Source organism: Theropithecus gelada, chromosome 11 (genome assembly GCF_003255815.1).
Source record: "Theropithecus gelada isolate Dixy chromosome 11, Tgel_1.0, whole genome shotgun sequence".
Lineage (NCBI taxonomy): Eukaryota > Metazoa > Chordata > Mammalia > Primates > Cercopithecidae > Theropithecus > Theropithecus gelada.
In genome coordinates this window covers 28,480,409-28,504,046 of record NC_037679.1, presented here as the reverse complement: position 1 = coordinate 28,504,046, position 23,638 = coordinate 28,480,409, and the positions used below count along the sequence as shown (strand labels likewise).

The following is a 23,638-nucleotide window of genomic DNA, read 5'->3' as shown; positions in this document are numbered from 1 at the left end:
CCAACACTATTCCTCTCAAAACCTCAGGAATTCCATTACTAGTTTTAAACTAAATTAAAGGAAAATAGACGCATTCAACCCATGGCAGAAGTATGCACAAAGTGTTTGTTGATGCTCATAAATAGGCTGAGAAATTTAGACACATCTGAAGGACAATGGCTGTACAGTCAAGTCTGTTTTGCTCCACCATGGAACCAAATAGAGAATTATTGCTACCAAGTGAGACCAGCACTAGATACCTCTAAACTAAGTGGGCTATAACAGAACATTATCTTCAAGGTAAGAGTTTTTGTGTATGTTTTCACTTCAGGGAAGAACAGAATATCCCTAAAAAAAACCCATATGGAGCCAAGTTATCCTGTCTCCCAAAACAATCCTTAAAGTGACTTCAACAGTAACCACTCACTTGCCCCCTAAAAAATATGAGATTTTTTTAAAAAGGAATAAACTATGCTTAACATACAGATGGTTCTTTGTCTTATCCCTAGAAATCTTCTTTTCCATTCCATTTCCCTTTTCTCAGATTCCATAAATCTTCCTGACAATTACAGCCATTTCTACTTTTCTTCCCTTTCCATCATCTCCTTCAAGACCTGATTCATCTCAACTCACCTGAATCACAGGTATCAAGATCCCCTGGGTGGAACTAGTAACTATTTTCCCATTTCCCTGTTACTCCATTTTCTATGACTCAATGGAAATACAGATTCGTAATTCCAAATTACTTTTTTTTGTTTCTCTGTCTTGTTTTAAACTCTCCATTTCCTCTACCCCTAGCCTCTGGCCAAATTCTTTTTTAAACACAATTCATTCACAAGATACAGGTTATCTACATAAAGTAAAATTACAGTGACTGCTAGTAACGAAAATAATACATTTTTGATGAAGTAAACAAGTGAAAGCCAGTTGTTTGTACAAGAGTGATCAGTGCTTGCAACTATATAATAAAAATAGAGAAAATAAATCTAATTATAAACAGCATATAACCAAACTAGTAATATTTTTTGCAGAGTACCTTATAAAACTAACATTCTATCTTTAGAAATAAATACACGAAGAACAATTCGGAAATATTTATCAAAAATGCTAATGTATATCCACTGGCACAGAAATTCTACTTCTAATTTTAAAGTACTGATATATATTTGCACGGGCAAAATATGTATACAATATTCATTAAATCATTATTTTAAAAGCCAAACATAGGCCCAGCACTGTGGCTCACACCTGTAAACCCAGCAGTTGGGAAAGTGAAGATAAGAGTCCTTGAGGTCAGGTGCTTGAGACCAGCGTGGACAACACAGTGAGTGCCCGTCTCTACAACAAAATTTTAAATGGAGGTATGTACCTGTACACCTGTAGTCCTACGTACTTGGAAGGCTGAGTCAGAATGATCGCTTGAGCCCAAGAGTTCAAGACCGTGGTGAGCTATGATTGTGACACTGCACTTTAGCCTGGGTACCTGTCTCCAAAACACACCAAAAATAAGAAACAAACTTAATGTCCACCAAAAAGGGAATTTATAGTACACTCCGTTCGATGGATACTATATAGCCATTAAAAAGCGATGTATGGGCCAGGCGTCGTGGCTCACGACTATTAATCTTAGCACTTTGAAAGGCCGAGGTGGGCAGATTGCTGGAGCTCAGGTATTTGAGAGCAGCCTGGGCAACATGGCAAAACTTCGTCTTCATAAAAAATACAAAAAACCAGCCAAGCAGGTGGCTTGTGCCTGTGGTCCCAGCTACTTCAAGGGCTGAGGTGGGAGGATCGCTTGAGTCCAGGAGGTCAAGGCTGCAATGAGCCAAGATTACACCACTGCACTCCAGCCAGGGTGACAGAGCAAGAGAGATCCTGTCTCAAAATAAAAAAAAAAAAGAAAAAGAATGTGGTTATAAATGTAGAAGACAGAGTGCTATAAACAGCAACTGCCTCGGGGTATGGGACCTAGTAGATAGAAAGGTAGGAAAAAAGACTTGCTTTTCACAATAAGCCCTTTTGTATCTTTAAATTTTAGATCATGTACACATACTAAACTTTTGTTAAAATGAGTAATTTTTAAAACAGCAAAAGAATTTAGGACATTCTCTCAGATCTTCTAATCCATAAATAGTTCTACTCTTCTATCTCTAGGCACTTTTAATTTGGACTGAAAATCTAGACTACTAGAGGTTACCAATAACCACAGGTAAAGGACTTATTTCTTCTTTAGTGAAAAGTATAACTATGGCAACTTCGCATCAACCAAAACAAAACATAAGAAGTCAAGAAATAAACGAAGAATGTATCTTACCCTAAGCAATCTGTTTACAGAAATAACACTGAATACAATACAATTTTGTTAGCACTCTACAAACTGCTTCACCAAAAGAGAAAACTATCTGGCTGAAATTTCTGGTTATAGTCTAGATCTCAAATGGCTACATACACCAGAAATATTTTGTAAAGAACCTAAGAAGTGCTAAAATCATTTGAATCCAAAAGGCAGTTAAAAACAAGAGAAGGAGGACAAAAACTTGGGCAAAAGTTTCAAATGAAAAAAAAAAAAACCCACACATTTTTAAGGTACTTTTCTAATGGAATTTTTCTTTTTAGCTCTTAAATTCCAAATAAGCTGAATGCTATAATCCCTCAATTAGTCATTAAAACTCAAGAAATTTAAAGAAACACTTCATCTCTTTTTCAAGCTAATTTTTAAATGTTGCTATTTAATATGATTTTTGTTTTTGCTATTAAAGAACTATTAATCTGATAGCAGCCAATACTACTCAGGTCCCCTCTTCTTTCTCAGATTCAAACAATCTGTTTGATTACAAAACTACAAAGCAAATTCTTGAAATGGGGAAAATATATAACGGTAACATTATAAAGAGTAGTGTATTTTTTGTTAAAATCCTTTTACTGTGTCTCTTGTTAACAACGTTATGACTTGGCCATCTGAACATACTGTACATCAGTATGTTTTAGACTTGATGACCTATTTTTTTTCAAATCAAACTATATAGCCCAAAGGTTTGTTGTCAAAATCAATTACAATCTCTTGAGGTGTAGAACATACCTCAGCAAAAAAAAGATGTTAGCTAGCATATCAAACAATCAGTATATTCATTTGCCAGATTCAAACATTCAGGCTAATGACCCCCAAAAAAGCCAAAAAAAAAAAAACCCAAAAACTTCACAAAAGGTATAGTTAAGAAAACAGGATGTAAAAAAAACACCTCAGAATATGTGGTATTTACATATCTTGACAATTACAAAGAAAAAGGACAAGAATGTCACCAACTGTTTCTTTTCTTTTTTTTTGAGATGGAGTCTTGCTCTGTCACCCAGGCTGGAGTGCAATGGCGTGGTCTCGGCTCACCGCAATTTCCACCTCCCAGGTTCAAGTGATTCTCCTGCCTCAGTCTGCTGAGTAGCTGGGACTACAGGCACATGCCAACACACCCAGCCAATTTTTGTATTTTTAATAGAGACAGGGTTTCACCATGTTGGCCAGGATGGTCTCGAACTCCCGACCTCATGATCCGCCTGCCTCAGCCTCCCAAAGTGCTGGATTACAGGCGTGAGCCAGCACATCCGGCTAATTTTCATTTTTAACTGTAATTTTATATTTATTGGTAAACTACTAGAGCTCAAGGGCGACTTAGGTATTTCATACATTTTATTAATGAGTACTGCTAATGATAATTATAATCATATCAAAGTCAAGGATTCACAACTATAAACAACAACAACAACAACAAAATTTAAACTCATTTAAAGACAGTGAGTCCAGGACCACCTAAGTTAGAACTAGTAGTTCCTTAAGCTATTTTGGAGATTTAAAAATAGCCTGACAGCCTTATATGCTGTCTGAAATATAGTTTCATACACAACCAAAATAATCAAATTCCTTTTTTGGACAGGAAATAAAACTCAGTATGTTTTACTTGACAATATAAAAGTCTGATATGCCATAGGGGGAAAAAAAAACCTCAATGTGCTAATGCCAGTTATCACATGATGATTAGCAGCTCTGGTTGGGGTTACAGCCATCATTAATAAAAACAGAAAACCCAATAAATAATAAATATATTTTGGCCAGGCGCAGTGGTTCACGCCTGTAATCCCAGCACTTTGGGAGGCCGAGGCGGGTGGATCACAAAGTTAAGAGATCGAGACTCTTCTGGCCAACATGGTGAAACTCTGTCTCTACCAAAACTACAAAAATTAGCTGGGCATGGTGGCACGCACCTGTAGTCCCAGCTTCTCGGGAGGCTGAGGCAGGAGAATCGCTTGAACTCAGGAGGCGGAGGTTGCAGTGAGTCGAGATTGTGCCACTGCACTCCAGCCTGGTGGCAGAGCGAGACTCCATCTCAAAAATAATAATAATAATAATAATAATAAATGTATTTTATTTTGTAGAAAATTTTTGGATGCCAGCATCTGAAAATTAATGAAAAATAGAGTAATTTCATTTTTTTTCCAAATGTTCTAGGAAAGCAAAACGCCAACTAAAAACACCAGGCTCTAAGTATGGACAAAACAGTTAAGTTTAATCAGGAAACACATTTATGTGTGCTAGATGAGAAGGACAGAAAGATACCAAAGAACTACAAATATATGTGTGTATGTGTGTATGCATGTTTGTATATGTGTGTGTATATATATTTCTTTTCTTTAAACCTTAATGGCTCAATTGATACCTCATGAAATAAGTAATGACATCAAGATGACTGATCAGATCCCAAACTTAAGGAAATCTAACAGGACGAAGAGTAAAGTTTGTGGCTGTGCTCTCCACACTCCATTTTTGCCCTTTACATTCTTTCATTTCAGAATGACCTCAGCAGTTTATAACTAAAGGTCTTAGCCATAACTCTCACGAAGACATAGTCAATACAAAACAAATAATTGTAAGCTTAATTTTTTTTCTGAGACAGGGTTACTCAGGCTGGAATCCAGTGGCGCGATCATGGTTCACTGCAGCTTTGACCTCCAGGGCTCAAGCAATCCTCCCACCTTAGCCTCCTGAGTAGCTGGAATTACAGGTGTACACCACCACACCCAGGTAATTTTTTGTATTTTTGTGGAGATGGGATTTCACCATGTTGCCCAGGCTGGTCTTGAACTCGTGAGCTCAAGCAATCTTCCCACCTCAGCCTCCAAAAGGGCTGGGATTATAGGCAGAAGTCACCTAACCAAGCCTTATAAGCTTAATTTTTATCCTGGAATGTACCCTCATTTTTCTTACACAGAGTTGGTGCAAAAAAAGAACCAAGGAGCAAAACGAAGCCAGTATCTAAGATGTGGGACAACTTACAGAACTCTATCCCAAACACTACCTGAGGACCACTCAAGATTACCTATTGACTGAGTAAATCAGATTCCCTAAAAGGCATCAAACACCTGCACAGAAGGTTAAGAGTACATGCTATATTTGAACCTATACAGATCTAGGTAAAAATCCTGGGGCTCCATTATTATCACCTGCCTGACCTTGGGAAGGTTACTTAACTCTCTGAAGCCTCAGTTTTTTCATCTATAAAACGGAAAGAGGAATAATAATTCAGTAGAAACTCTTTAACAGACTTCTACTGTATCAAACTTACAAAAATAAAGCTCTCCAATCCCTCCATAAATCACTCCCTAATGCCCAACACAGGCTCATCACCTATACCTAGTAGTCTTCTAAGCAGACAACTTTCTTAACATGTCCCTACCCTTCTGCACTTAATGTTTAATAAGAGCCAGCTGTCCGTTCCCAAACCAGTTTATACCAACTGTACTTGTTATTGTAATTATGTAATGTAAGATCATATGAACTGAATTATGAGGAAAAAGAGGTTGTTTCTGTGAAAATTATGTTGAAAAGTTCAAAAAGATTCAGCGGCTAGTATTTTTTAAAGTTATTATGGAATTAGGTGTACGTCAAAACAGCTTTAAGTAGGAGGAAAAGCATGAAAACGTAGAAGGATTTTATATACAAGTATACCTCAAAGATATTGCGGGTTCTGTTCCAGACCACAGCAATAAAGCAAATTTTGCAGTAAAGCAAGTCACAAATTTTTTGGTTTCCCAGAGCATACAAAAGTTATGTTTACACTGTACCATAGTCCATTAAGTGTGCAATGGCATTATGGCTAAAAAAAACACACATACCTAAATTTTAAAATACTTTATTACTAAAAAATGCTAATGATCATCCGAGCCTTCAGCAAGTGGTCATCTTTTTGCTAGTGTAGGGTTTTGTCTCAAGGTTACAGCTGCTGACTGATCAGAGTGGTGGTTGCTAAAGGCTGGGGTGGCTGTGGCAATTTCTTAAGGCAACAATCACTTGCCGCATCAAATGACTTTTCCTTTCACAAAAGGTTTCTCTGTAGCATGTGGTGCTAATTTACTGCATTTTACCCACAATAGAACTTCTTTCAAAATTGGAGTCGTCAATCCTCTCAAACCCTGCCACTGCTTTATCAACTCAATTTACGTAATATTCTAAATCTTTTGTTACCACTTTAACAATGTTCCCAAAATCTTCATCAGGAGTAGATTCCATCTCAGAAACTATTATTTGCTCATTCCTAAAAACCAATTCCTTATCCGTTAAAGTTTGTCCATGAGATTGCAGCAATTCAGTCACATCCTCAAGCTCTAGTTCTAATTCTAATCCTTTTGCAATGTTCACCATATATGCTGTTACTTCCTCCACCGAAGTCTTCAATCTCTCAAAGACATCTATGAGAGCTGGAATCAACTTCTTCCAAACTCCTGCTACTGTTGATATTTTTACCTCCGCCCATAAATCACAAGGGCAAACACAAGGTCGACATTAAGATGTTCTTAATGACATCTGGAATAGTGAATCCTTTCCAGAAGGTTTTCAATTTACTTTGCAGAGATCCATCAGAAGAATCACTACCTATGGCACCTATAGTGTTACAAAATAGTATTTCTTAAACAGTAAGACTTGAAAGTCAAAATTACTCCTCAATCTATGGACTACAAGAACAGATGTGTTAGTAGGCATGAAAACATTAATCTTGTACATCCCCATCACAGCTCTTGAGTGACCATGTACATTGTCAGTGAGTAGTAATATTTTCAAAATCTTTTCTTACAGGCAGTAGGTCTCAACAGTGGGCTTAAAATATTCAATAAACCATGTTGTAAAGAGATGTGCTGTTATCTAGACTTTGTTGTTCTATTTATAAAGCACAGAGTAGATTTACCATCATTCTTAAGGGGCCCTAGGACTTCTGGAATGGTGAATGTTAACTTCAAGTCACCAGCTGCATTATCCCCTAAGTAGAGAGTCAGCCTGTCCTTTGAAGCTTTCAAACCAAGCACAGATTTCTCTCCAGCTGTGAAAGTCCTAGATGGCATCTTGCAATAGAAAGCTGTTTCACCTACATTAAAAATTTGTTGTTCAGGGTAGTCACCTTCATCAATTATCTAAATTAGTTCTTCTGGGGAGGCATGTTGGCTCAGGCCTGTGGTTCTGGTGCATAAGGAGGCGAGCCCAGGAGTTCGAGACCAGTCTGGGCAATATAGCAAGCCCTCATCTATATAACAATAAAACATAATTCTAAGAAAAATGATAAATAAATAAGTTATTCTAGGTAACTTGCTGCAGCTTCTACATCAGCATTTGCTGCTCCCCCTTGCATTTTTATGTTATATAGATGGCTTCTTCCTTTAAACCTCATGAACCAACCTCTTCTAGCTGCAGACCTTTTTTCTGCAGCTTCCTCACCTCTCTCAGCATACAACTGAACAGAATTAGGGCCTTGCTCTGGATGAGGCTTTGGCTTAAGGGAATGTTATGGCAGGTTTGATCTTCTATTCAGGCCACTAAAACTTTCTCCATACCAGCAATAAGACTTTCACCTTCTTATCATCTGGATGTTCACTGGAGTAGCACTTTTCATTTCCTTCAAGAACTTGTGCCTTTGCATTTACAACCTAACTGGCACAAGATGCTTCTCTTTCAACATGCGTTCCTCCCTAACCTTAATCAATTCTAGCTTTTGATTTAAAGTGAGAGATGTGTGACTCCTCCTTTCACTTGAACACTTAGAGGCCATCATACGACTAACTGGCCTAATTTCAATATTTGGGGTCTCAGGACAGGAAATAGGGAACCCTGAGGAGAGGGAAAGAGATGCGGAAACAACCATTCGGTGGAGCAGTGAGAACACACACGTTTATTGATCAAGTTCACCATCCCATATGGGCACGGTTTGAGGTGCTCCAAAACAATTACAATAGTGACATCAAAGATCACCAAAACAGATAGAATAATGATGAAAAGTTTCAAATACTGTGAGAATTACCAAAATGTGACCCAGAGACACGAAGTAAGTACATGCTGGCTGGAAAAATGGCACTGATACAGAATCCTGAATACAGGGTTGCCACAAATCTTCAATCTGTTTAAAAAAAAAAAAAGGAATTATCTGCAAAACACAAAAAAAATGAGGTACGCCTGTATTACACTGAAAGTGCCTTATGTTCTCTCTTCTCCATAAAAAAGAGAATCTATTAGGATACTTAATGGATAATGCTGCGTGGCTGTGGATTATGCCAAAAAAGGCAATCCAGAACTCTAATCAAAGGACCCATCCACAAACAAAAACCTTGACACTATAGGGAAAAAGTGAAGGAATGTATATTCTAGTTAAAATAAAAGATGTTATTTTTTATGATTCCTTGTAACCAACATTTTCAAGTATCTACTCAATATATCACATAGAGGATCTTTATATGTGGCTACCTCAAAATTTATAGAATTATTGTGAAGACTGGAAAACATGCACTTAAGTACAGTGTCTGAATCTTAGTAAGTATTCAATTAAAACCTGTTTAGGTCAGGCATGGTGGCTCATGCCTGTAATCCCAGCACTTTGGGAGGCCGAGGGGGGTGGATTACCTAAGGTCAGGAGCTCCAGACCACCCCGGCCAACACGGTGAAACCTCATCTCTACTAAAAATATAAAAATTAGCCGGGCATGAAGGCGGGCACCTGTAATACCAGCTACTCAGGAGGCTGAGCCAGGAGAATCGTCTGAACTTGGGAGGTGGAGGTTGCAGTTAGCCGAGATCGCACCACTGCACTCCAGCCTGGGTGACAAGAGCAAGACTCCATCTCTAAATAAATAAATAAATAAAAAACCTTCTGTTTTACTTTAAGAGTTGTTTGTGTATGTGTGTGTGTGTGTGTGTGTGTGTGTTTAAGATGAGGTCTTACTATGTTGCCCAGGCTAGTGTTGAACTCCTGGGTTCAAGTGATCCTTCCACCTCAGCCTCTCAAGTAGCTGGGACCACAGGTGCAAGTCACCATGCCTGGCAGGTTTTAATGTCTTCTGTTGTTACCATAATGATCTGCTGCTCTAACAATACAATACTGCTGTCTCCCAAGACATACAGAAAAGTAAAAGATGCACAATTTTCTTGTTGTTTTGTTATTTTTGTATTCATGTATGTTACACATACAGACTTTAGACATTATTAGCCATATAAATTCCTAAACAGCCATCAAAAAAAGTCAAGGCCAATACTCTTGAGAGTTCCAGGAGACTGTAGTCTCCCAGGGGTATACTTAACTATAAAGATAAGGCTACAGTAATGTATTAACATGTCAGCATGACTAGGCACTTGAAACTGACAACATAGGAAAAATGAATGAGGCGCTGGCGTGGTACCAGTGGAGGAAGCAGCAGCCCTTTGAACAGGGAGCAGACAGGAAGAAAGGTCGAGAATCCAAATTGAGGAGAGTAACTAGGAGATAATGATAAAAAGCAATGGAGAAGCAATGTAGAAACTGGCAATCATTTTGTAGGTAAACCCGTAAGCTAAAGAGAAGGATGTGGTGATTCAACCTCTAGCTCAAAACTGCAATACTGGCACAGATATTAAAAAGCTTTTCCGGGCCGGATGCAGTGGCTCACACCTGTAATCCCAGCACTCTGGGAGGCCAAGGTGGGAGGATCATGAGGTCAGGAGATCAAGACCATCCTGATTAACACGGTGAAACCCCATCTCTACTAAAAATACAAAAACTCAGCCAGGCGTGGTGGCAGGCACCTGTAGTCCCAGCTACTTAGGAGGCTGAGGCAGGAGAATGGTGTGAACCAGGGAGGTGGGGCTGGCAATGAGCTGAGATTGCGCCACTGCACTCTAGCCTGGGCGACAGAACGAGACTCTGTCTCCCAAAAAAAAAAAAAAAAAAAAAACTTTTCCAATTAATTAAAAGCAATATCACATTTTTTAAAGTTCATGTCATTATGACATTATAATCAATTTTACTCTTCATGAAAAACCTGTTACCTAAAAAAATGCACTCTAAAACCACAACAGTGAAGTACCTTTCTCACCTACTAAGTTGGGGGAAGGGGAAAGCAGCACTAATACCCAATCTAAAAGAATACAGTGAAACAGTACTAGTAATACTATCCTTTTGAGAAGCAATTTAACCACATTTCAAGACTAAAAAACTCTCATATCCTTTGACTCAAAAATCATACCTGGCAATCTACCTTAAGGAAATAACTAGAAATATGAAGAAATCCATAAACTCAAAGGTGTTTTCTGCAATATTTCTCTTTTTAAGCTTAATTTCTTCTTTTTATATATTTTGCAACATTTCTTATGATAGCAAAAACCAAATATGATGGATGGTGACATGGAAAATACTTTATAAAGTTTGTAAAAAGCAGCAAACAAAATTGAGCATATACTGTGATATAAAATGTATATGAAAAAGGCGATAAAAACTCCAAAATTGACTGTATTAGTGATAGAATTAAGAATTTTTTTCTATTTTTGTAAACTTTCTGAGATTTCACTTTTTGAATTAAAACAAATTACATTTTTAAAACATGAATCTCCAAAGATTACATACTACATGACTTCATGCAACATTCTCAAAATGACAAAACTAGTGGTTGGGGGGCACGGGGCATTGTAACAACAAAGAGGTAGTGCTAAGGAGTTCTTTCATGGTGATGCAACAATTTTGTATCTTGATTGTGGTATTGTTTCTATAAAATTACACATAGGATAAAATTACACAGAACTATATATACACATGCACACACAAGGAACTTCAGGTTTGAAAAGTGGTGAAATCTGTATACCATATGTTGTCTCATTAACAGTAATGTATTGATGTCAATTTTTTTGTGTTCATAAATGACATCTATATCAGATGTTTTCATTGGGAAAACCAAGTGAAGGTATGCAGGACTATTACTTCCCAACTTCCTGTGAGTCTATTTCAAAATAAAATGTTAAAATAATACATGCACTAGCATGTATAACATTAAACTTTCCTGAGAGTGGGAGATGTGGGAATGTAAAATGAGCCCTGTAACATGTAGCTTTCAAGGCACTAACCTATTAACTATTTACAAAACCCCACAGAAGGCAAATGGCCATCTTTAGATTGAATGTAATTTACTTAAGTCAGGTTTTAATAAAAGGCTTCAATTTAAATGAAAATATCAGTCAATTTTCAGAACATGCTTAACTGAATAGTTTTGAACCTCAAAGCCTATACTTACAATGTAATTTATTAAGTAAGAGCCCTTGGAACTTTCTTCCTTGCCAGAAAACAGTTTCAACAGATATAAACGATATTTTCTTACACACATTCACTTTAAATATATAAATGACTACTACACACAAAGGATATAAAAGCTTATTACCTCTGGACTGTGCTCCATGACAGCAATCACATCTGTCTTAATTAAACATTTTAACACAATGCCTAATATATAGTAGGCTCCCAATAACTATCTACTGACTCAGTCAGTCAATGGATGAATTCATGTTTTAACCAAGGTTCAATGCCCAAGTCTCTCCAGCTATAACTGGGAATGAGAGGTAGAGGGTTACAGCGGAAAACGGGCCCAGCTTCTACCAATTTACCAGATTAAAGGATTATATTAACAAACACTCCCATAATATCAACGTAAAAGTTTACCTTGGGAAAACCTTAAGTCACCTCCTCTAATCACTCAAATCTTAAAGGATTGTTTAATAAAAAGAAATGATCTGGTATCAAAAAATCTGCCTAATTTTTGTCACCTAATGCTTCAGAATTTTCTTTGCTATGTGCAACTCTATCGACTTTTTGATCCGACAAATCTTAGCTAGAGTTATGCAAAGTATCAAAAACCTCTTCTACACAAGCCTTAAACTCTCAACAATTATATATACACAATTACATATACATTATACATGTATATATAGACAGCACTACACAAATATAAGGTATGTTATTACTACACTTAGTTTTCATTAAGGGAAAAAAAACCATAAAACACTAAGATACCTCTAGGCAGACTGCTTATTAGTTACAAGGGAAAAATAGTAACTATAGAATAGACAGATGAACCAGACAACATCTTGACCAAAATTAAAATCACTAATGAGGGGCAAGTGGGCATTATGTATCTCCAAATGTGATAATCTGAGAGGAAAACATCACTTTTGTAACATTCTGACTAAAGATAACCTGACTACAATCAAAAAGCTAATCAGATCAAATCAGACAAGCCCAAGTTGAAAAATCTTCCATAAAATAAATGACCTATACTCTTCAATTGCATGAAAGACAAAGAACTGCTAAGGAACTCTTCCCAAATTAAAGGAGACTAAAATACAATACGTGATCAAATTACCAAAATGGGAATGTAAAGTGTAAAGTACTGTATCAATGTTAAAATTCTTGGGCCAGGTTTGGTGGCTTATGCCTGTAATTCTAGCACTTTGGGAGGCCAAGACAGGATAGCTTGAGCCCAAGAGTTTGAGACCAGCCTGGTCAACATAGTGAGACACCATCTCTACAAAATCTTTAAAAAACTTAGCTGGGCATGGTTGAGCGTGCCTGTAGTTCCAGCTACTCAGGAGGCTGAGGCATGAGTATCTCTTGAGCCTAGGAGTTCGACATTGCAGTGAGTTGTTACTATGCCACTGCACTCCAGCCTGGACAACAGGAAGAGACCTTATCTCAAAAAAAAAAAAAAAATTCTGGAATTTGGACTTTCATGATGGTACTGTGATTATCTTAAGAGAATACCCTTATTCTTAGGAAATACATCCTGAGGTAAAAGGCATACAACCTACTCTTCAACGGTTCACAAAAAAAATAAATGTGTGTATGCAAAAAGAAAAATATGGCAAAATGTTAAAAATTAGTGAATATGGATAAAGCGTATAACAGAGGTCTATTGTACTATTCTTGCAACTTTCCTGTAAGTTTGAAATCATTTCAAAATAAAAAGTTTAAGAAAATAGCACACTATTCTCCAGGCATTTACTTATAAGCTCTAAACAACAAAATTTTTAAGCACTACTAAAAATCACTCTGCAAAACTAATATAAAGTTTTAAGAACTTCACAGTCAAAAATTACAAGACAAGAAGGCACGGCACCATAAGCAACAGCCAGCAGAAACAAACAGCAGAATCACGTCTGCAAAGACTTCAGATACTGGATTATCAGGCACAAAATGTAAAGTAAGTATATTTAATAGATTTTTAGGAAATAAAAGAAACTGAGAATATAACCAAGAAAAGGAAAAAGAATACCCAAAAAAATGATTAGATAGTCTTAAGGAACTGAATAAAATATCCAGAAACAAAAATATATAATAAATGAAATTTTAAGAAACTCAACAGCCAGGTGCAGTGGCACGTGCCTGTGCTCCCAGATACTGGGGAAGCTGAGACAGGAAGATGACTTGAGTTCAGAAATTTGAGGCTGTAGTGTGCTATGATCGCCCCTATGAAGAGTCACTGCACTCCAGCCTGGGAAATATAGCAAGCCCCCATCTCTAACATAAATAAATTTATAAAACTCAATGAACATGCTATAACATAGACTAACCTAAAAAACATGCTAAGTAAAATAAAGCAGACACAAAAAGACAAATATTTTATGATTCCACTTCTATGAAGTACTTAGAATAGTCACATCTGTAGAGGCAGAAACTCAAATAGTGGTTTCAGGAGCTAGAGAAAAGAGGAAATAAGAAATTACTGTCTAATGGGTACAAATTTTGGTTCATGATGATGAAAAAGTTCTGGAGATCAGTAGTGGTGACAGATGCACAATGATGTGAATGTACTTAATGCCACCAAACTGTACACTTAAAAATGGTTAAATGGTAAATTCTATGTTATGTGTATTTTACTCTAATGTAAAAAATGGGTATAATAGTTAAAACAAAAAATTTTTAAATTCAATAAACTGGTTGAACACAGTTGAAGAGAGAAGTAGCTAACTTCAAGGAAAGTATCCAGAACACAATACAATACACAAAGATAAAGAAATGGACAATATAAAGACATGTTAAGAGACACAGAAGTAGAGTAAGAAGATCTAACATACTTCAAATACAAGTTCCAGACAGAAAATGTGGAAGACAAAATTTGAGAAAAAGGCCAAAATTTCTCCAAAATTGTTGAAAGACATTAATCTTCAGATTCCAAAACCTAGTTAATACCAAGCATGACAAATACAAAGAAATCAACTTCCAAACATAAAAATGAAAATGCAAATCACCAAGGACAAAGAAGTGGTTCTAAAACTAGCTATAAAGAAACAACAGATTAGGCTGGGCACGGTGGCTCACACCTGTAATCCCAGCACTCTGGGAGGCTGAGGCAGGAGGAGGATGAGGTCAGGAGATGGAAACCACCTGGCCAACATGGTGAAACCCCGTCTCTACTAAAAATGCAAAAATTAGCTGGGCATGATGGCACATGCCCATCATCCCAGCTACTCAAGAGGCCTTGAGACAGGAGAATCGCTTGAACCCGGAAGGCAGAGGCTGCAGGGAGCTGAGATCGTGCCACTGCACTCCAGCCTGGCAACAGAGCAAGACTCAGTCTCAAAACAAAGAAAAAAAGAAACAACAGATTAACTATAAAGGACTGTCAATTACACTGCATATTTTTCAACAGCAATAAAAGCCAGAAGAGAATGAAATAAAATCTATAATGAGCAAAGAAAAAAACAACTGCTAATCTAGAATCTATATTCAGGAAAACCAGTTTCAGGAATGAGACTAAGAAAAAGCCATTTTCCAACAAATAAAAAGTTTTCCAACACACCCTTCCTAGGGAAAATTCTAAAAGATGTACTTCGCACAAAGAAAAATGGTCCTAGATCGGAGGTCTCAGATGCAAATGAGAATAAGCAGACATCTGTAAATACAGTGTATAGGCAAATCAAAGTTAACAGTGTTTAAAACAAAAATATCTCATTTGTTGGAGGTCAGGGAGAACTAAAATAAAGCTACATAGAGTTTAACTTCTAAACTTCAACACAGGGACATGTTAAAAAAAAAAAAGACATTCATATAAAATTAAAAAGAAAAACAAGGTAACGATTAATATAAAATTCAGATGGTGGTTACTTAAAGAGTATGTCAGAGATCACAAGTAGTGAGAAACATGAAGGGCCATCAAAGGTGCTGGCAGTGTTCTGTTTTTTAAAGTGGTTGGTCATACATGGTAGGTCATTATATAATTCTTTACATACACACACACACACACAATGATGTATGTCTTTGTAAGAATAAAAGTAAATTCTGAAAATCAATACAGAAGAAAAAAATTCAAAAATCTATGGCTCCTCCCCAAAAATCTAGAATACTTCACAAACACTGGTCTTCAAAATTCAAACAATAAAAAGATGAATTATTTCATTCAACAAATACTTACTGAGTGCCTAATCTGCCTACATGTGAGGTGAGAGGTGGCATGAAGATGTCTGATCTCTCTTCTCTCTTGTCTTCCTAACCTTACAGAGCTGCACTAATACAGTAGTCACTAGCCACATGTGGCTATTCACATTTAAATTAAATAAAATTAAATTCAATTAAAAATTCAGTTCTCCTGTAACACTAGATATATTTTAAGTGCTCAGAAGCTATATATGGGCCACCATATTGAACAGCATAGACATAGAACATTTCCATCATTTCAGAAAGCTCTATTAGACAGTACTACCATATTTTATGACAGAAATACATTGATAATTTTAAAATCTTACACAGAAAAAAAAATTTTAATGGATTAAATCCCCCTTAAAAGTCATTTTATTTCTATGAAACTACAGCTGCTTAGTAGCATTTAAAACAGCTTGCTATTTGTAAAAAATACATAGAAAGTATCAGAAATTGCTTACCATCTCCTATGTTCCAACAAAAACCATCAGACACAGGGTTTAAAAATAAATGAATAAATGGCTACTATTAAATAGTTAATCACAGTACTACTAACCAGTGATACAAGCCATGTCATAGGGATATAAAAAGCCACAGGATGAACACTGCACTCTCTCTTAGAAGCATCAATTTTAGTTGAGAGTATTTTAAAATACTGTCTACACACATGTAAGATAGCAAAATGCAACATTTATATAAATTTTAAAATATAAAACCCTACAGGCCTCAAAAACTTCAATTTACAGCAGGCACACTTTGGGCTGCATTCCTAGACTTCTGAGGGTACTATTCATCCACATTTCTGCCATTGGAAGTACTTTAAGAGAAAAATTTAAACACTGTTAAAATAAATGAATTAAACATTTTTTATTTACCAGAAACAATGATACACAACATAACTCTATAAACCCATATCATTTTAATATCTAAAGCAGCAAACTCAGTTTTCTTTAAAATTAACAGAGGGTCCAAGCTATTTCAACTTAACCCGAACATTTTGCTTTAGGCATTCTAATAGAATTTAAATATTTCTATAGCATTCCCAACTTTTAAAATTACCCAACCAAAAACACTCAAAAGAAACAAATGTTAAGCCTTAATTTAACAGTCGCCTAGGCTAGGTTTGCATCTTAAGTTCCCCACCCCCATGCCCCACGCACCTGCCCACCCAAGTGAACCAGGGAGTCAATAAGCTTCTCATCTAGAAAACTGATGCAATTTCAATAAGCACTTATGTTAATAATTGGTTTGTGTCCCCAGGAAGACTTCTGTGGCTCCACTTACATAACCCATTATGCACAGTGCTGCACTATTCTTTCTCTAGAAAGCATTTTGAATACTGATATTTGTACAAGGTTTACTTGCTATATTAATAAAAAGGCTTTTCTTGCTCTATCTTTCCTGCAGAAGAAATGAAATGGAAAGCCAATTTCTGCAGCTTCACTATGTCAAAGGCGAGTTATTTATCTTGTCGGCTAATCAACAGAGTAATAACTTAAAGCAGCACCCCCAGGCAGCGCCCACAGTTCACCAGTTTTCTCCTGAGGCTCTGGTTGAGAAACACAGTCTCAAACAAGTAATTTGGAGCCACTTGTGTGAACTCAACTGAAAACAGTCTGAACTGCTCCTTGAAATGTGTTGTAAGTATTGACTGTGAATCTTGACAAAATTAAATTCAATGGTGGCGAGAATCACAATACAGCCTCTGTAGGCTAACACAAGGGCAGAATGTACCCCAAACCTTCTTTAATATGCATAAATATGTGGATGAAAAGTGTTCTCCAATCCCTCAGATTCTGTTTAAGCCAAGATTTTAGGATTTCACAGAACCATAATCTTTAAAAAGGGGCACAAGGAAGGAGAGGGTGACCAGCATAGGATTGCCAACTTTTATTCTGCCAACGACATTTAAAAAACCAATTACCAATCACCACTACTTCATAAAAGAACTAAGTGCCCATCAAAAATGGTAAAAGACAATTTTAGAAAAAAAATATCAATAGATTTAGCTTTAAAGAAAGCTAACTACATTCTCCTTTCACTCAAAGGAAAACTCCGTCATGAACTGACACTACTTCACAGACCAGCATTTTGGGAGCCACAAGCTTAAGTGGCTAGCTCCCACTTAGAAAAGGAAAGTGATGATACGTAATGCCCAAACCAAATATTAACCTATTCAATAATGAGGAAATGTAAGCTTGGAGAAGTTTAGGGACTCTCCCAAGGTCGAACACGAAGGATTTTGACATGGGTCTATCTAATTCTAGAGTCAGAGGTCCCAGCCATTATTCTAAGTTTCCTCTAATATTCTTCCAATGGTACCAATGGTATAATGATCCACCCTCATCTAGTCACCTTTGTGACCAATGACAACCAAGGAATTCCCAAGACAGCTGGAGGGAGTGAGGGGTGTACTCCCTGGCCATCATTTAGACCGAAGCTAAATGGAACTCCTGACCTTTGCCTCATTAATACCAGGCTTACTGAAACTAAGCCAAACAGCCCAGACAAAGCACACACAAAACCCCCTGCCTCCAACAACACTGAGACAGGACTCTTTCGACATTCCCAAGTGCCTATGATACAGTGGAAAACATATTCCTGAAAAACAAAAGGAATGTATTAATTCTCAAGAAGGAAATAAACACTTCCATGGTAACTCAGTCTAAAAATAATAAACTTGCCCTCAAAAAGTTACAACTCTAAGCCTCATTCTGCAAACTATTACAATCTTTCACACATTAATACTCAAGCTCCCCCATTTAAATACCTAAACAGAAAACCACATGAAATTCTATAAATTTACACTTCTTAAACAGTTTCCAAAATAAAATATGTAACTTTCATATGTGTTATTATATAATGGATAAAAGTATCTTATTCTATCCCTCTAATATAATCCAAACATTATAATCCAAAACTACTCAACTAAAATAGAGTTGGAAGAAAAATATGTAATTAAATGCCATTTTCTATAAAAAACAATATTAACAGCCTTAATGAGATGTAAATATTATCTTTGAATATTCAGAGGTTCTTGATATTGAAACTAAAATCAATGGCATACACATAAATAAGTGAAATACTGTATCAGAGATTTGCTTCCAACTCCTCACATACCACTTGCCAAACAAATGTCCAAAAGAAACAACCTAATATAGCTTTTAAGTAACCAAATCTGACACTCTGGATGAAATGAGTCTGAAGTAGTTTGTCTTCCCTGAAATAGGGTAATGATAGCATAGTATTCTTGCTACCAAGGGCAAGAAAACTGTATTTCTCAATTGGACTTTTAATAATCAGATTCTTTCTACTCCACATGAACCTAAAGTGTGAAGAAGCAGTACACAGGCTACCAAATTCTTTACCCACTGCATAAAATAAATCATTTAGCGTATTTCCTTCTGTTTCAAACACATGCCATTTAAAACAGAAGTGGTTTTTTTTCCTGTCCACTCTACATTCTCCCTTGGCACTTCCATCTTCTTACACAGATTCAACTAATACACCTATTAGTATTATTCACTAAACCCATGTTTAATATATGCCTTAGTGCTGACCTCTCTCCTGAACCACAAATCCACATTTCTAAAAGCCTCTGGACATTTCCAGCATTTGGCAAGTATATAAAAAGTCAACAAATCCAAAACTGATCTCATTATGTACCTCCTTGCCCATATTTCTAGTAAGAGTACCACCATCAACATTGCTGACACTTAAAAAGTGCAATCTTCGGCCACGCATGGTGGCTCACACCTGTAATCCCAGCACTTTGGGAGGCTGAGGTGGGCAGATCACAAGGTCAAGAGATCGAGACCATCCTGGCCAACATGGTGAAACCCCATCTCTACTAAAAATACAAAAAATTAGCTGGGCGTGGTAGCGAGCACCTGTAGTCCTAGCTATTCGGGAAGCTGAGGCAGGAGAATCGCTTGAACCCAGGAGGCGGAGGTTGCAGTGAGCCGAGATCACACCACTGCACTCCAGCCTGGCAATAGAGCGAGACTCTGTCTCAAAAACGAAAGTGTAATCTTCACCTTCCATCTCCTCCAAACCTGCTCCAAAAATCCCCTCCTCCCCGCCACCCACCTACTACATTGAAGTCCTGCAGAGCCTGTGCTCTAATTCTGTTACCACTGCCCTTGCCCAGTATTAACACTATATTGAAAGTCAGTTTTCCACATCAAATCATTCTGCACACTACTCTATTGGACCTTAGTAACTCCTCATTACCTCCCAAATGTCCAACTTTTTTCCCCAAATGTCAAACTTCTAAAAGCAGCACTTAAACATGTTCCACAATCCCACCCCAACTTAAAATTCAAACCTCATCTCTAATTCCCCAAATGAACAGTATATTCCAGGTAATCTGGTCCACTAACTTTTCTCCAAGTACACAACAAACTTTCCCACCTCCACACTTCTGCTCACATCATTCTCTTTATTTGAAAGGCCTTCACCCACCTACTCCCAATCCATAAATCTTTGTCTTAGAAAAATCTTATTCTCTGTAACATTAAACTCAGGTTACCAGTTTATTGGGAAGCAACATGATGCAGGAGAAACACACAGGTTTTGGCACCAGACAGATTTGGATTCAAACTGGGGCTGTTACTACTAGCCACATAGCCCAGGCAAGTAACTTAACATATTTCAGCCTCACTGTCCTCATTATTAAGCTACTTACATATTGCTGTGAAGCTAAGAAAATGTTGTAAACAGCAACTAGCATTGAGTCTGTTCAGTAAATGCTCAATAAATAGTAGCTTCTGAGCTATCTCCACAAATTTCCATTACTCAAGCTAAAAATGAACCCTTTCTTCTTTTGTGTAATTTACTCCAAACTTTACCTTAAACCACCTACGTAAGTATTTACAAATGTTTACGTTGTAAATGTTTACACAAATCTCATATCCCCTTCTAGATTTCAAATTTCTAAAAACCAAAAATTTAATCTTTATATCCTAAAATGCCTAGTATAGCACTTTTCATTAAGCACTCAACACCCATCGCCAAAGTTAAGTCCCAATTTAAAAAAAATTTTTAGTATGCCTAAAGAATACAACTCAACTCTTCATGATTTCAGAAATTATTACCAAAACATGAAACTCACCTGTTATGCCTGTACCTTTATTTGCTCCTTTATTGCCTAACATAGCTTGATGCACAGCAAATGCTCAGTATCTGTTGAATTGACTTGTATAATATAAAAATACAATCAGTATCTGATTTTCCCCATCTTTCTCTGCTCTTAAATCTCTTGAAATATTTCCCTTCAAAACACACTGTCGTACCTGCAAATCTGTAACTACACCTAACTTAACTATTTTTCCAGATTCTCTCAATTCCAATATTATGCTCTAAATAATTAAGTACTTCACATGTTGAATCTACAGTTTCTATCTAAATTTAAAAGTTGTGCAAATAGGCTGGGCATGGTGGCTCACAACTGTAACCCCAGCACTTAGGAAGGCCGAGATGGGAGGGTCACTTGAGCCCAGGAGTTCAAGACCAGCCTGGCAACATAGTGAAACCTCGGCTCTACTGAAAAAAAAAAAAAAAAAAAAAAAAATTAGCCAGGTGTGGTGGTTGGTGCCCCTAGCCACTCAGGAGTCTGAGACAGAAGGATTGCTTGAGTCCAGGAGTTGGAGGCTGCAGTGAGCTATGATGGTGCCACTGCGCTGCAGCCTGGGCAGCAGAATGAGGCTGTCTCGAAAAAGAAAAAAGAAAAGGAAGGTAAAGAAAAGAAAAGGAAAAAGAAAAGTTGTGCAGCTAATCTCTCCACAATTTTTTCCAAGGACTTTAAAACTCATCTACCCTTTGCCTCTTCAAAATCAACAACCTTGAAATAAATTTTCCTTTGCATAGGAAAGCTCACTGAACTTGTCACTTCAGTCTATTTTTCCTGATTCATGACACCACCTCCCCTTTCAGGGGTGGGAGGAAAGAGAATGACATAAGTACCCAAATATTACAGTATAAATCCTAATCTACACACAAGATAAGAGGTGCAGATAGTGTCACTGGTTTCAAGAAGGTGATTTGTGTATACTTTACGCTGCAAAAACAGTGGCCATCTGCTAATAGCAACAATCTGCAGTAACTGCATTCCCTTATAAAAAGTTCTTAAATCACCATTTATTGTGGAAAACCCGTATTTCCTACAAACCTTTCAGCAGTAAAGTTTATTACCTAAATTCTGTTCACTAAACCTACCTACATCACTTTCTCCCCTAGGAAATCCTCAGTTTATCCGAAGTAAACACTTCACGGAATAAGTTTAAACAAACAAAACATCTCTGCCCACCTGTGTGAAATTCTGCATTGCAGCAACAATTTTAACAGTGTAAGGAATCTCTCAAGAAAATCCAAGAACAATTTTTCTTTAAGAAAAATGACAGTTCCAAATATGAAGGTAAACAAACTTTGGGAGAAAGGATATAATAATTGTCCAACTCTTTGCAATCAATTCGTATAGCCTCTGAATGAACTCATCATACAACTGTGACATCAGATAGCCAAAAGAATTAACAGTGCAGAGAAGAGAACAGCATCTTTATTTTTTTTAATATGTCTGCAAAAAAAGGCGGGGGGGGGTTGTCTAAACTACGGATTTTCCTTAAGCAAGTTTTTTTTTTTTTTTTTAAGTTTACTTCAATAACAGCTTCAGTGAGCTTTCAAGTGAGTAAAGATGATACAGAGCATGCTGGTGCCACAGCGACCTACGTATCCAGAACCGCTTCCGAGCCCAGTCCAAATCGATCCCGGACAACCCAGAAGCAAATCTGTAGGAAAAGCCCTGCAAAAGATCCCTGGCATTTAGAGGCAGCGCCCCACCCTGGAGTGAAAAGACGACACCCCGGGGACCCGGGTTAATTACTGAGCCCGGGACAGACCCAGAGGAGACGAAACGTTGGGAACTGGAGCCCAAGATTGAGTCTCATGTCCAGCTACTACCTCAGGCCAGACACAGAATACTAAACTGGGGAGCGGCGAGGTTTGGGGGAGCACACATGAGGGGGTCGGACGGACGGAGGCCCAGCCCATCCCCACTCCCGAGTCCCAACAGCAACAACAGCTCTGGAGCTCTGGGAACCCCCTTACTGGCTCCGCCCCGCCCACCCCATGGACCCACAGCCCTCTTCTTCCCGTCCCGCTGGCTCGGAGAACTCCGCGGCGGTCGACAACCCCCTTCCCCGGACGCCGGCAGCCGAGCCCTCAGCCCGGATCCCGAAGCGGGCAGCAGGGGCACGAAAACGCCAGCCCTGACGCGGGCCCGCGGCCGTCCCAGTCCGTTTCCCTAGCCACTCACCGTCGGCCCAGGTGCTGAGAGGGAGCAGAGCGCGGGTCGGCGGGCGCGAACCCCCAGACTCCGACCGGGCTGGAGCCCCTACTTGGAGCAGATCGAGTCTCAGCCGCTGTGCCTACAAGGCCTCTCTCCGGCCCGAATCCTGGAAAAGCACTTCCGGGGGAGCGGGGGAGGGAAGGGTTTTGGCACCGGAACTGCTCTCAGCCCGGCGATGCCAGGGCCTCCAGGCGGGGCGGGGACTCTCTCGCCCGGCGCCCAGAAATCAGCCTTTGGGCTCCTAGCTAACCCTTTCCGCCCCGTGCCTCCTCGGTTCCCCGGCTGCTGCTGCACCCTTTGCTTTAACTGCTGTTCGAGTTGTTTTACTCCGGCCATCTAATTTTACAAATAAGGAAACCGAGGCTCTGAGAATTTACGTGCAAGAATCCAGCGCATACACCCGGCCTCCCGACTCCCTTCAGTGTACTCTACGCTCCAATCTGCCTCCTTTAAAAAATAATGATAATAGTTAACACTTATTGAACGCTTACTACGTGGTAGGCACTATTAAGTCCCTTCGGGTGCATTAACTTATTTAATCATCCCCAAACTCCTTGGGGTTGGTGCTGTTATCTACA

At 38.1% G+C, this 23,638-nt stretch overlaps 1 protein-coding gene across 7 annotated transcripts in view; it reads right to left on the bottom strand.

Annotated features, from left to right (window-relative positions):
- The window catches only part of FRS2 (fibroblast growth factor receptor substrate 2), a 109,916-nt gene extending 86,708 nt beyond the window's left edge, over positions 1 to 23,208 (bottom strand). For 4 of the 7 annotated variants that reach the window (XM_025403187.1, XM_025403186.1, XM_025403185.1 and 1 more), the window contains exon 1: positions 23,028 to 23,208. The gene's annotated coding sequence lies outside the window, so the exon portion shown is untranslated. Of the gene's footprint in view, positions 1 to 1,348; positions 1,463 to 8,312; positions 8,409 to 23,027 lie in introns of all 7 variants that reach the window. The other 3 variants (XM_025403190.1, XM_025403189.1, XM_025403188.1) reach the window with 2 other exon arrangements.
- Positions 23,209 to 23,638: the final 430 nt, after the last annotated feature.